Genomic DNA, 16,163 nt, shown 5'->3' with positions numbered 1-16,163 from the left:
TTCACAGGATTCTCCAAGAATGTACCCAGAGATTATTCCAACTGTATCTTGTATTTTGCGTTAGCCATTACGAGCGATATTAGCTGCATTGTGTGATCCTCTTTGTAGATGGTTTTAAGGCTACAGGTATACTCTTTCCTTTCCTGTTTTGTCGGATTAAGTCCAGGAAATGTCAGAAAAATATCAAACAAAAAAATTGGCAGTTGCGTGCTACGCGATGGCACGAAATTATCGGAAATCGCGACACGCGAATTGTGAAAATCCTTTTCTCGATTGTTTTTTATCAGAACTAGTCATTGCGGGCTCAATAACGGCATGGAAACAAAGATAATGGTATTTTCTGACATTTTGAGGGCAATCAGTAGTATAGTTATATAAATATTCAATAACGTCAAATTTAGTTTTCATGTGCTTATTTGTCCGTTTGTTCGTTTCTTCCACAAGAATGGTAATAGATATCGACCTAATTCATTTTTCATTAGGTCGGGTTAAGTCTAGGGACTGTAAGAGAAATACCAAACAAAAGTTTTTGGCAATCGCGAGCGACAAAACGTAGCGACTCTGTCGGAAATCGCGACAAGCGAAAATATGCCAAAAAAAAAAAAATCGATTTTTTTCGTCAGACTTGGTCCTTCTGGGCTCAATTACGACATGGAAAACAAAGATAATCATATTTCCAAATATTTTGTGATGGAAAGACCATTAGCTAGTCCCACAGGTTTTTGCAGGCAAGCACGAGTATTTCTATGTGTGTGTGTGTGTGTGTGTGTGTGTGTGTGTGTGTGTGTGTGTTTTGTATATATATATATATATATATATATATATATATATATATATATATATATATATGTATATATATATCTATATATATATATATATATATATATATATATATATATATATATAATGCAAAGATGGACATTTACGCTTGTTGCGATTTCTAAGAATTTCGCTCTGTAGAATAGCGCGCGATAGCCATTTTTTCTGACAGTGCGTTGACTTACATGACCTAATACAAAAAGAATTAGGTCAGTATCTATTACCGTTCTGGTGAAAGAAACGAACAAACGCAGAGACAGGCAATTTACACACGGCATGAATTGCTTTTATATCTATCCATTTATTTATCTATCTATCTATCAATCAATGTACATAGATATGGAGATATTACGAGTATTTTATCTAAGAATTACGAGTATTTTATCTAAGGAACCAGTATGTTAATAGTGTCCTGTGTTCGTCATGTGTTGGCTTATCAAAAACAAAATTTTCTTCATTTTGAGCTAAAATATGTCAGAAAAATTCCATGAAATAGCGAAAAACGGGTAAGGTATATTCCGTCTTCGTGTGTTGAGCCACTGTTGGTTTTGTGCTGTTGTGTTTTATAAAGTGGCTGATAGCCTTTGGTTATGTTAAGTAAAATGGAAATTATGCCAAAAAATTATATATATATTGCATATATTTAGCTGTCGCGACTCTCGACTGATTCATAAAATATGTAAATTCGCTATACCGCGCTGGATATTACCGGACCCGGAATTATCAACGCTGGATAAAGTGGTGGTCTGACAGCCTAGTGATATCATTAATGGCTTGTTTCAGTATGAATGACGGAAAACAGCGAAGTTTCGTTACATCAAAGATAGTCTTGCTGTTGCAATTACAAATGTTGTTTTAGTGCTCTGGACTAAAAATAGTGGCTAGAAAGCACGTTTTCCGAGCGGATGGTCAAATATACTCACATAAACCTAACACGACACTAAAGCCCGTATTCTTCCAGGTTAAGGAAGCTCCCTAACCCCTGTCCTTGGAGATTTAATTTTGGATATAGCTGGTTAATATCACCTTGTACCATATCAGTGCTGCTTATGGCGACATTACAATTACTTATACAACACAGATAACACAGAAGAGAACGAAAAGACGTAATAAGAAAAATAAAGCACTCAGGAAAATAATATTAGGCAGCTTCCTTGCCCAACCATAACAGGAGCCTAATTAGCATCATGTGCTTTAGGTACTGGTGTGATTTCTGTCGTTATGAATGGCCCAATTAAGACAGGATGAGAACAATTTCAGAGTTAATTATTTCCTCGAAATATCTAGGATTTAAACTCCTGACCATAAGGTAAGTAGTCCAGTCTCGTATGGAACATCTTACTTGACCATACCGGACTACACCCAGCACAAACAACAAACAAAAGTGATTTTGTACAACGACTGAAACTAATGTGTGCGTTTTAAGTTAGTACTTTAGTCTACCAAGTTCCAGCATTAGACTAGTTCAGTGTCAGAAGTAAACTGTTACCTACAAAATAATCATTAGACCACTGCACTGGATATTACCTGCTGTATGGAGACATAACACTAATACAGTACACTGAGATGTCACCTCTTAAATAAGGGGATTAATTCTTGGTCAGTCTCTGATTCAAGGAAAACTTTCGGGAGAGGAAGGGACAGGCGATGAGACTAGAAGAGGGAATGCGTGGCGCAAGGGAAGCAAACGAGTAGACTTAGTATAAGAGAAAATAAGGGGAGGAAGAGGAAGTAGGAATTTCGATGGAGGAATAGCACGTACGATCAACTGCAGGTTCATACCTGAGCTCTTTGTTAGATTGTCACCAAACAAGCACAGCAAAACAACGCAGCCTTACTCCACAGGTAGAGACTATATGGAATATAAAGGTTCATAGCAATGACAAAGAATTCCGCAGTTAGCCCTGATCATTTTCGTAACAACATAATTACCTCCGCCAACGAAGTTGGAGGAGGTTATGCATTCACCTATATTTTTCTACCTGTCTCTCTGTCTGTCTGTCTGTTTGTCCAGACGATATCTCCAAAAGTTCTCAATGAATTTCAATGAAATTTTATGGAAGGGTGGGCCATGGGCCAAGGAAGAAGTTATTAAACTTGGGGAAGGATCCGGATCCGGATCCTAAGTATCCCGCACATTATATCCAAAAGTTCTCAATAAATTTCAATGAAATTTTGTGGAAGGGTGGGCCATGGGCCAAGAAAGAATATGGTTAAATTTGGGGGGGATTTGGATCCTGATCCTATCTCCACGGATCCGGATCCGAATAATTTTTAATACCAATGGCATTGGCGGAGGTATGGCTCTCTGCTTGCTTTTTAATTAACTCTAAAATAATTCTGCAACAGCTACTAGGCAACCCTTACGATTCGCACGTATTCTTGTTCATCATTATCGCTACCGACTGGTGCCTTACTTATTCTGCGTAATGGGTAAAAACGACTGCTATGAAACACAGCTTCAAATCTTCCTTGTCAACAACTGAACGAAAACACACACACACACACACACACACACACACACACACACACACACACACACACACACACACACACACACACACAAAGAGGCATTCAATGATGATTTATGAAATATAGTGAGAGCTGGATGGATAACAAGGGAGCAGACTGTCTACTCATGAACCGTATTTCATTGAACCAGCATGTTGTGTCTGGTTTTCGAAAGTCTATTTTAACCATTACTATATTTTTCTTTTTGCAGTTCCCCCGTCCCCTACTTTTGTGGCAATTTGCTCTACTTTTGTGGCAATTTGCTAGGCGTACTTCCTGTTTTAACCTATTTGTCTATATACTAATCAAGTTTGTATTTTTAGTAAGTTGTTTTCCGGGGAGAGACACTAACCCCTCACCAACCCAGTTACTAACACGTAGGGAACACATGTTGGTTGGTTATAAGGTTATGTGACTTCCTGGTTTACAGGTTATCAGTTGGCTTGTCACTCATTGTAGAGTTACCCAAAAATAGAGTACCTCTATACTGAGTGAGTGGATGATAGGCGCTTCCACCGACCACACAGTACTTTATGCCAAGTACAGGGTACAATCGGCGTACATCTGTCATTTTTCGATGGTTCTTGCTGTGCCTCCTTCTGCTGTTGCCACATCTACCATCACCATACCTGTCTCGCAGCATTACCACTGCCCCCATCATCGACACACCTTTCCCTCTCCAACCCAGCCGTTCACCTCATCTATCTTTTACCCTCTCACCTGTTCGTTTTGTACACTTACCCTCCTCCCCCTCCCTCACGCCACCTACCTCAACCCCCTAGTCCACATCACACGCCCTGCATCATTTCACCCTTTCCCTCAACCCACATGATATGCATCCCCTAACCCACTCACACAACTCGCATATCTTCCACCTCCTCACTCAACCAACATTTTCCTCCACCTCCTCACTCCGGATATAGCATCATATATCTTCAACATTTTACCCTCCCTCTTACCGAAACTACCCTCCACCCGCTGAAACACCCTTCTTCGCCCCTTCTAAATGAAAATAGAAAACAAAGTTCTATCGACAAAACTCTATGATAAAAGAGCTTATTTTAATTTTGAAATTGTATCATACCCAAATTTGTCGGGAAACATACCTAGAGTTCCAGTGTACGGTGTATGCATGTCTCCATTGCTGCGGGTTGCAAGGGCATGTACAAATTTGGAAAACTTTACTTCAAGAATCCAACAGATCACAAGAAAATTCCTCAGTCAAGGATTTTTCAAAGCAAAATTATGTAAGACAAAGCAAACGTATCATCGTCACTATAACTCCTTCAACAACCTGAAAGCAGAAATACATAGTCTTACAAGAGAAATATTTGATACTGCTACAGATACAATAGTATCCCAGGGCCGTCGACGGGCAGAGAGCGCTCACGGGATCTACCCTGGCTTTATAGCAGATTAGGACCGACTACAACAAAAACCAATTATGCCTACCAATTTGGACTCAACTGGATGCTACTCAATAACCATAACAATAACAAACTATTCCTCTCAATTACAACGACTAGTTACAACTACCAGTTTAGACTCAACTGGGTGCGACTTAAAGGACAATGACAACAAAAAGCCACTCCTGCCAAACTGAATTCCACTGGAAATGGCATATGTGTCCCATCTTTTCATATGTGTGTGTGTGTGTGTGTGTGTGTGTGTGTGATGTAAGGTAATAAAGAAAAGTCCTACTGATAAAACTTAATTGCGTATCTGGGATAAAAGAATGAGCGGGAGTTAGGTTATGGTACGAGAGAGAGAGAGAGAGAGAGAGAGAGAGAGAGAGAGAGAGAGAGAAAGAGAGAGAGCATTTTAGTTATATCGCTAATATTACCTGTATATCATCAATTATAGTTTGGGGACATTTTATCGATGATTACCATCTGCCAGGAGTATTTATTTGTAAAGCATTCGATCATGGGCTTGTAGTATTTTTTAATTTATTTACTCTTGAAGTGAATTACTCAGCACTGGCAGGGTAATTTCTTGTTGAAGGAGGTGGAAGCAATTTGATCTGAGTAGTGGAAGCACAACTGAGGATAAGGAATTTGTCAAAATGGTAACGAAGAATAGCAATGAAAGGGAGAGGAGAAAGAAGTAGGGTGTACAAATAATGATAGGTGGATTATGACCTCAAGGGGTGAAATGCATTTAGCTGGGAAAACGGGGGAATAATTGAAGCGAATGGGTGGCAGGAACGGTTTATTGTGCAGAAACTCTCTCTCTCTCTCTCTCTCTCTCTCTCTCTCTCTCTCTCTCTCTCTCTCTCTCTCTCTCTCTCTCTCTCTCTCTCTCTCTCTCTCTCTCTCTCTCTCTCTCTCTATCTCTCTCTCTCTCTCTCTCTCTCTCTCTCTCTCTCTCACATCAAGGGGTCAAAGGTCAAGGTCATATTTTCGAATTAGCTTATCCTTGTTGGCACGATATCTCCTGAACCCCTCATAAGTTTTTCACCAAACTTTTGACAGAAATAGAGTATGAAGGGACGATGAACTCATTAGGTCAACCAGGTCTAGGGGTCAAAGTCAAGGTCATATGTGTGTGGGCGCGATTATCTCTTAAACCCTACAACGGATTTCGACAAAACTTTTTTCAATGATACAGTGTGAAGGGACGATGAACTGATTAGGTTAGCAAAGTCATGAATTCAAAGGTCAAGGCCATATGGGGTCAACTTTGTTTATCTTTAGCCTCATTTCAACCAAGAATGATCCCTGTAATGGAGGTTACATGGCGAGTCCTTGAGTAAGGCTTGGCGGAGGAGTACCGAGCGACGCTGTGCATCGACAGCTAGGGGCCTGAGTTCCCTGCGTTTCATTTCATTATATATACCGTAGGTATACAGGTATGTCACTATGGTGTGAAGTGTGTGAGTGGAAAATCACGAGAAAAGACAGCATCTAAGACGACAAATTTTTTTGTTAGTCAAGACGGACCTCTGCGCTCTCGGAAACATAAGATAAAGAATATTATAGCAATGGCCCCTAGTGGTCTGTGTGATGGTTGCAGATAGGGGCAGAGAGGGGTCAAAGCCAGAGCAGATCTGAGAGCAAGTGGTGACCAAACCAGTGACCTATCTTGCCAGAAAGTAAAGTAGAAAAGGGCGATGTTCAGGATTATAAAATTCACAATACTGATGTAATTAAAAAAATATATAACTCTAAATAGAAAATGGAACTTGATATGACGGGATGAAAGCAGAGGGAAAGGAAGGAGAGATATGAGAAAAGCAGATACAAAGACTATATGTCGCTGGGTTGGCAGCTTTCATATGTTCCCTCTTCCACTCCCATTTCCGTTTTTTTCTCGATCGCCCTCAGACATACACCTAACCCCTTCTTCTTTCATTCCATTTCACCTTTCTTGACATAGTTTTGTTCTTTACCTGCTCTTTACAACCTCATCTCTCTACCGCTCAGGATGCATATTGTGTTGATATTTTTCTACAATTCATTTTCGATCTTCCACAAAGTATGAGATTCTCTCTCTCTCTCTCTCTCTCTCTCTCTCTCTCTCTCTCTCTCTCTCTCTCTCTCTCTGTCATGATGTGAGAGTGGATGAGAATGCCTGAGACTACGCCATTTGTGAGTATTTGCATATCCTAGTGTGTGCGCGTGAGTGTGAGGACCAATGTGCATGTAAATGGGTGTACCAGAGAGAGGGTCAGATTCGGAGTTTATAAATGTGTGTGTAACTGTGTAGGAGTTTGTACGAACTGATAAGTTTGTTGTTCGCTGCTGTATAAACGACTAAAGATGTAGTCAAATGAATTCTCGCCATAGTTACAGGGGAAGAAACCATTTCTTTGTTCAATAAAGTCTTTTCTTGGTGGTAGTCAGAAGCATATAAACTTTCATTTGCAATGCTGGCCACATAAAAAAAAATGTCTGTTGAATTTTTTTGATTACTTAAGAACGAGTGCGCCTCTGAGAAAATGTGGTTTGATGTGGAACTCAGGGTGGGGCAGCAAGATTCTTGATGATATTACTAGTCTCCACCTACTGAGTGGAGACTATTGCTTTCGCTGGTATTATTAGTCTCCACCTACTACGTGGGTGGAGGCTCTTGTTTTGGTTTGTATTATTATTATTATTCTGGCCTCAAAGTCTCGCGATGATTCTGGGAGAACCGGAGGCTGCGCAAGGAGTCTGATGGGCCCAGGTCATGTGTTCTTACATGGACTATTGTTAACAGAAAAAAAAAGTCTCCCCGATGGGGTCAAGGTTACTGGAAGACACAGTAAGTGAAGCCTAGTGACTGTCCGTAAGACAGTTACAGAGTTCTAGTTATTAGTCTCCATCTACTACATAGGTGGAGACTGTTGTTTTCGCTGGTATTATTGTTCCCGCCTCAGAGTCTCGCAACGATTCCAGGAGAACTGGAGACTGCGCAAGGAATCTAAAGAGCCCAGGTTAAGTGTCCTGACAGGGGCCTTTGTTGATAGAAAAAAAAAAAAAGTCCCAAATGGGGTCAAGCTCATTGTAAGAAACAGTAGCAGACACATTAAGTTATTTACTTCCATTAACTTGTTTACAACTTCAGGTTCTAATCCAGCAGAAGTTGCCATAGACACCCTGACATCATCAAAAAGCACGTGTGCAGTAATTACTAAACGATTTCTGACGTGACAGTGTAAACAAGCGTCATTTACTAACTACACACAATGGCGAAGGATACGTATACTTATCATCCGACGTACTGATATTTTCTCTCCGACATATTTTTAACAATTACCCTCACACCGCTCTGGACTTAGACATGGAAAGTACGGTAAAAAAAATAAATTATGTTTGTTGAGAGAGAGAGAGAGAGAGAGTGAGAGTGAAAGGCGGTAACATGTAGCATAATGGAACGGGAAAAGGAAAAGTAATAAACCAGAATAACGCGATAGGTGGTTATGAGGAAGGAGAAGTGGTGCAGAAATAAGTAAAAACAGGGCAGGAGGAGGAAAGAATGAAAATAATGGAAGAAAGAAATGTTACTAGATGAGAATCGAGAGAAGAATATATAGAAGAAAAGAAATGTTATGTAATTGAAACATAGTCATTCTCAATCTCATCCTAAACCAATTTCTCATTATGAAAAAAGATGCGCATACAGATTTAAATTAGATTATGATTCTTGATTTGGAGCAGAGTTTGTGAAAGACTGGATAGGATAGAGACGGGCAAACAAGGAAGACGGGTGGGTGAGAGGCGAGACAAGATCCTCCGTTTTAAGGGACACATGACTATAAGCAAACTATTTGTGTCTTCCGATAATCTGTGTAATGGTGACAGACAGGGGAGCAATTGCAGATCAGAAAGAAAGAAGGATGGCGACGCTGGTGAGAGCCGTCACACTTGATAGAAGAAAGAGCCTAAAGAATACCATACCTGAACAAAAATATAAACTGAATTGAGTTTTCCAGAACTGTAAATCGTATAAGGAAATGTGGATTTAATCACGCTACATACGATTAAATGCAAGATGGAACCTGAAGCCAGGGGAGGAGAGAAGAGGGAATGTCCTGGGAAATAAGGAAAGGGCAGACATAAAGAAGAATATGTCCCCGTGTTGGCTGCTTTCATTTTCCCTTCCTCTTTTGCTTTCTCATTTCCGATGAATGCCTCCATTCACAGAGCTATCCACCTCTCCGTCCATTCTGTTTCATTGTTCCTGCTATCACTTTTTCCTTCATTTTCTCTTTACAGTCTCTTCTACATCCTTATGAGTGTTCATATTCATTTCACAAATTCCTCAGACACATTAAATTTTCATAAAAAACATATACTCTCTCTCTCTCTCTCTCTCTCTCTCTCTCTCTCTCTCTCTCTCTCTCTCTCTCTCTCTCTCCTATACCCATTCAGTGTCACACCTGTCAAACTCTGCTGTGCATCAGCAAAATTCCTAAAATCACCAGAAACTGTTGGTGTCAGCCACCACTTCCACTCTTCCCTCTTGCTGTCCTTACCTGTCTTCTCTACCTTTTTGCTTGCACTTTCTGGTCTTTCCCTCTTCGTCCGTCTATTAGACATTTCTACCTTCCTTCTTTTTTTAACTTCATCCAAATCTGTCTTCCTTCCCCTTAATCTTTTAAACCTATTATGTTTCTCTCCTCCACTCTGTTGTTAAGTAATGCCATTTAGTGTCAGTAAACAGTTAAAGTCGCAGTTACCTTCAATTTCAATTTGCCCTGTGAAACTCCTAATTACAATCTACGGTAATGGCGCAACTAACTTCACATTCAAGAATTCGTCCCTCGAAACTCCGTTACCTTGCGTTTCACCTTTCAAACTTGAAGATATTACCTCCACAATTAAATCAGTTTCTTTGGAACCAGTGCCCACATATCCTGAAAGTTTCATGTTATTCCATGCAGCCGTTTTTCTGTAATGTTGATAACAAACATGGAAACAAACTACCAAAAAAATACCTCACCGGACTCCGCCCGGTCGAGGTAATTACCAACATCACTTCGTCTACAACTTCCACCACTGCTGCCATCTCAATCACCATCCACAATTAACACAAGTAGCCTAGGCACCTTTTTGGAACAAATCCAAATCCCTCAACGTCAACGTGGGAATGAAGAAAGGAAGACAGTGTCCTGGCTCCTGTCATTTTCAACATCAACATCACTGCAGTCACTCTTTTAAGTCTAATGAACCCTGATGATGGAATAAAAATCTATTTCCGTCTAGATGGTAACTTAATCTTACATGTCTTCAAGTACAGTCAAAGACTGAAGTATTTTCCTATAGCTGCAGTATGCTGATGACTTTCCTGTCCTTGCACATAACCCAGAAGCAATACAACTTAGTCTCACCATCGTTTCCATCATAAACCAAGCAATGAGGATCCGAATAAATGTTAATAAAACAGAAATAATATCTGAGCAAAGCAGAGCCTCTTGTACTTCAGCAGAGCCTCTTGTGCTTCAGATTGATGGCGAAATTGTAAAAAAAGTGGAGGATTTTACCAACTTTGGATGCGTGCCCACAGATAAACACAACATTGATGCAGAAGTCCTTGCGCGAATCAACCATGTCTCAGCCTCTTTTGGGAATCTCAGATCCAGAGTCTTTGAAAACATCAACTTGAGAATGAAGAAGGTATCAAGGTGTATGCCTCTCCACCCTCTTGTACGGTGCTAAATCCTGGACTACTTAACAGCATTACATCAAACAGCTTGAGTCTTTTCACATCCAATGCTCACAGCGCATCCTAGGACTCACGTGGGAGGATAAAGTCCCTCACTCACAAATTCTCCAGCAGGCGAAGTCAACCAGCACAGAAACCATGCCGGCGAAAGAACAGATGAAATGGGCCGGACACATCTTCCACATGCCTGAGCACTGCCTTCCCCTCCAGGTTCTGTATGGCCAACTTCCTGCAGCAAGTCGCATTCCAGGGGGACAGGAGAAACGATATAATGATTATATAAGGACAACTCAGAAGAAATGCAATATCATATCAAAAGGTCTTGAAACCATTGCCTCTGACAGAAAACAATGGCGAACCCTCTACAGCAAACGAACCATTCATCTCGAATAAGCTCGAAACCTGGCCAGAGAAAAGCGTAGACAACGGAGGCACAATACAAACAGAGGTCTTCCAGCAAACCCGGACCTGACATGCCAGATGTGTGGCAGAGTATGCGGATTCAGAATTGGTCTGCACAGTCACAAACGTTGAAGCCAAAGACTGAAAAACACACCATCTTAGTGAGTATTGCAGTTCTTCTGCAGCAGAGGGACAGTTTCAAGTTATGTACGATATATATATATATATATATATATATATATATATATATATATATATATATATATATATATATATATATATATATATATATATATATATATACACACACACACACTAGTATATATACGTACAGCGTCAGTGAAGTGAAAATAATCATAAATATTAATCACCCCCCAAAATGGGAAGTAATGAGATGATCTTTATTCACCAGAAATTACGAACGTAAGTGTGTGTGTGTGTGTGTGTGTGTGCGCGAGAGAGAGAGAGAGAGAGAGACACACACACACACACACACACACACACACACACACACACACACACACACACACACAGATGAAGCAGATGATTATGTTGGGACGGAGGGGTAACTTACTTGGAAGAGGAGGAGAAATGGAAGAGAACGGTGAAAAATGGACAAAAGAAAATAATGGACAAGGGGAAGAGAATTTCAAGAAAGGGGAAATTATGGGAAATGAGAGAAAAAAGTAGGTCACGAGAGGAAGGAGGTGGAGGAGGAAATGGTCAGCAGTTGTGTCCATTGGTCAGGAAGGGGACGGATAAAATATTGGAATTTCTGCCATCTGTAAAGACTTTATTTCGACTATCTTCAGCCACGTTTGAATCTTTTGAGGCCCACCCTTTACATTTTATCTTTTATATTTATGCGATAAGTCGATTATCATTCATTCTTTAGTCTCCATCTTTCTTGTTCGTTTTATTTAATCTAAACTAATGCTTTCCACCTCTTTCCTTTTAATCACTCTACCAGCTTTCTTCCTTTGCTTTATTGTTCCACCTGGTTTAATTAGATTTTTTTTCTTCATACCTACTTTTATTGGTAGTCATCTGTTCCTGTATTTTCCCGTCTAATAACTATACGCAAGGTATGTTGCTCTTATTCACTCCAGTTTATTCATAATCCCGTTACACACTCCTTACAGTTGTCATATGTTATATTATCCTAATCAGGTATATAATTACGACTCACCTTTTCCCTCATATTTTTTCATTAAATAACTGTGTGCATCATACACTCTCAGTCACTCGTCTTTTCATCCTTTCGTCCTGCCTTTTCTGTTCGTCTTTCTGTTCCATTTCAGTGAAACAGGGTATTCATATTGTTCTCTTTTTTTTCCCTCTTAGGATCCAACAGTTTAGAACACCCATCTCCCCTTCTCGTTGCACTCAAACCTTTCCTGTCCATTACACGTTCTAGTGTGACATTCTAATGGCACAGATTGGAGAGCCGAAACGACGGGGGAGGTTTCACTGATGGATTGTACGGGCAGCCTTCCAGCGTACCAGACTGCCAGATAGTCGCTGCTAGGTCATGGGGGCAGCAAGGTGTTTATGTGTGTTGCAGCGGCCTGGTATTGTGTTCCAAGTCGATTCAATCGCCATAGAGAGGGCATGATGGAGTGGCTGTCGGATGGGAAGTGAAGGGGAAGAGGGATAAAAAGTAATAGGGAAAACAAGTCCCAGGGAGACTATATTCCACTTCGTTATAATCTGTAAACCAATCTGTTAAAATAAAGGAGATATAAAGGATTTAAAAATTAGCAAATTGATCAAAAATAGGTCACCTGGGATTTTTTTAAAATTTCGAAAAGGCATCAACCTCCTATATGGCCCTACAACCATACAAAGTATGAGAAAATTCCAACAAATGGTTCCTGAGATACATCGTGGAACGGACGGATGGACATGACCTAACTTAAGGTCCCACTTCGTGAGAAACGACGTGGAATAACAAAGGAAAACAAACAACAAAGAGTGAGAGATGAGAGATGTTCTGGGTGAGGTAATGAATCAAGGTCAAATAGGAGTTCGGCCGGTCGGGAGGAAGACGATGATGTTTATTATTTAAATTAGATGAACAGTCTTGTAATTCATGTTTTGGGGTAACCGATTTTCTATCTCTAGCCTTTATCAGGTTCTTGGGTTATAGCAATCTGCAGGTTTAGGGGTTTTAGCAGCCTCCATCTCATATGGTTTCAGATTTTTCAGTCATTTTAGCTACCTACTTCACATTCTAAGTAGTTTTTCGATCATAAATTTAAGTTTACTCTAACTGAGGATGATTGAAGGGGAATTTTGGCTGGATCTTGATTCCTTTCCTTTGAATTCTTCCAAAACTTTAAGTTACTGAAGAAGCTAGCACGTTCAGACATGCAAACCGGCGTTCTCCAGGCTGACTTATTTCTGAAAGGTTGTAACCAAATACCTGACTTGGAACTCCTCCTAGCAATGCACAATGAAAGCTACGGTGAGTGTTGAGCAGAGTATACAGAAATAATTCCTATTCTAAGCTCACAGTAATGGACGAATATCAGTTTCATCCAGGTTCAGTGAAACCTGGAACATATTACGGTATAATCTCTCTCTCTCTCTCTCTCTCTCTCTCTCTCTCTCTCTCTCTCTCTCTCTCTCTCTCTCTCTCTTCCAACTCTGCAGTGGGACCCATCCAAAGGCGTTTCGTCATTATGACCACTCTATCTTCTGGACAAAACTAATTAGTAAGTAGATAAATAGACAAATAAATGTGAGAATTGTTTTTGTCATTTTGCGTCAAGGTTTGGAAATTTGTGAGGGGCCAGAGCGCAAGTGCTTTGTGTCTGAGCACTGAAGGAGGAAGGAGAGAGAGGAAGAGAGGCAGGAAAAAAAGAGGAAGGAAATATGAGGGACAGAGTGGTTGGTCGGAGGAACAAAAGGGGAGAACAAGGGATGGTAAAGTAAGGGAGTGAGCAGAAATAATTAAAGAAGGGAAAGGCAAAAAGGAAGATGAAGGAGAGACAAGAATAGTACGATGTCTCACAGTTTCATTATATTCTTCTTATTCTCCATCAACATCTTCTACAGATTGTTAATACATTGATTTATCTGTGTTATATCCATTCGTGGTAGGTGGGGGCGCTCACCATCCACTCACTCGACGTAATGTTGCTCTCGGGTGTCTGCCCTTTCCTCTCCTCCACCCACCTTTCCTTCCATCCTCTTCTGTCTTTCTTTCCTTCCTTCTTTCCTCGTCCTTCTGCCTATGGGTGACTTTACCCTCCCTCTTCTGACTTTCTTTCCTTCATTCTTTCCTCTTTCTTCTGCCTGTGGGTGACTCTGCACTGAGTGACAAGCCAAATGGTTTCCTGTACACCAGGAAACCACATACTACGCTGGGTGGTAACCATATAACCAGATTTTTGGCGCCTTGTCGTTTAGTGGATAATTACGGCGCTCCAATAGGATTGAGCTTGTGTAGGTTATATCCAAGGGGCGGTTGGGGTTTATTGCTCAAGTAATGCCACTCAGGAATGAGTGAGGCTGCTCACTCTCACCTAAAATGTCAGGACAAACTTGCCTAGCCCCGGGCTCCTACGCTCGTCATGGGGCAACTTAGGATTGTATGATGAATGAATGAATGAATGAATGTTTTATCCATCCTTTATTCTCTCAATCACCTTTCTACCTTCTCCGTAACTTTTTGTAATTCTGTTTGCTCATCCTCTCCCCCAATCTGTTCAATGCCGCCGTCCTCACCCAGCAATTCCTCGCCTCTTGCTCCAGTATATTCCAGGTCACCCTGCACCGTATTGGTCCATTACAGGTCCAGGACATTCCAAGTCTGGGTGTGACGTTCCAAAGGCAGAGCCTGAATAGCTGACGTGGTTGGAAAGGGTCACGGCAGAAGGCCACCAGAGGTCCTTCCAGAGTGCTAAGATTCCGCGTGGTCGCCTCTGAAAGGTCCTGGAAATAGAAAGGGTCCATTTTGTGTTCCAGGGAAGTCAGACCAGCCGCCAGGGAGAGGGAGAGATGAAGAGTCAGGTGAGTTGGGTTAGGATAGGATGTGGGGTGTAGGTAAGTAGGGGCAGAGGGAGATAAGAGAGCTGTGGTAGAGAGTGGTGTCAGGGTGTGGGCAGATGATGATGTTAGAATGTGTGAGTCAGGGCATATGGTGTGAAAGCGGAGGTAGAAGATCGTGTGAGAGAGGGGTTTGAGGGTGGTTGTGAGTAAAAGGACAGAGAGTGGTGTGAGAGGGGGCAGAGGGTGATGTTAGAGTGTGGCAGAGGGTGATGTGAGGCTGGAGGCAGACCTTCGTGTGACTGTGGGTAGAGAGTGGTGTGAGTGTGGGAGGAGAGTGGTGTGAATGATGTGGCAGAGAGTGATGTGAGTGCGAGGGCAAAGGGTGGTGTGAGAGTGGGGGCAAAGGGTGGTGTGAAAGGGGGTGCAGAGAGTGGTGTGAGGGTAGGGGCAGAGAGTGGTGTGAGAATTGGGTCAGAAGTGGGGCAAGATGGTAGTGTGAAAGTGGGGGCGGGGATGCGATGAGAATGAGGGCAGAGGGAGAAGGAACAGAGAGTTACGTGAGGCTGGGGAGTGAACGTCATGTACGGGTGGAGAGGGAAGGAGATGAGAAGGAGAGGGTAGAGATTTAGGATTGAGGGAAAGAAGAGGACAAGGGTGGATGAGAGAGGGAAACAAGAATATGAGGGGGGCTGGGTGGCAGAGTATGGGAGGAAAGAGAGAGAGAGAGAGAGAGAGGAAAGGGAATGTAGCCAAGAAAAAGAAGGGAATAACGGGGCAGGGCTGGAGGGATTAAGGATGAGAGGAGGGGCCAGGGAAGAAGTGTGGGTGGTGAAAAAGAACGGATTAGGGAGAAAAGAAGTAGGAGGCGGGGATGGAGAAGTGAGATATTCATAAACTTTTGCAGAGTGACGAAAAATCTCGGACCCAAAAGTTTAGGTAAATTTCCGCTCCTTTGAAAATGTCTCGGACTGAGATATATGATTTTCAGTGGTTTCGTACTTTCTTTTGGAGTTTGATTTTCATGTAATTTCTCTAATAAACGGCTACATAAATTTTGCTTTTTCAACGAAGCAATTTCGCACGTAATAATAAATAAAAATCATACATCTTAAGTTGCATATACGCAGTTTTTTCAGACATTTCACATGATAGTTTTTCCTTCTCACATATGCCAAATAAAAAGATTTAACACGAATTTAACATTTTATTTCGAACTGTCGTGTTATGCTGGTGGCGTACAGAAGTGTTGACTTAATTTTTTGTATTTGGCTTAGAATGTCCACATT

This window comes from Coenobita brevimanus, chromosome 61 (assembly GCF_032717465.1).
Source record: "Coenobita brevimanus isolate Jiangsu-jjx chromosome 61, ASM3271746v2, whole genome shotgun sequence".
Taxonomy (NCBI): Eukaryota; Metazoa; Arthropoda; class Malacostraca; order Decapoda; family Coenobitidae; genus Coenobita; species Coenobita brevimanus.
Note: the sequence above shows the minus strand (reverse complement) of the source record.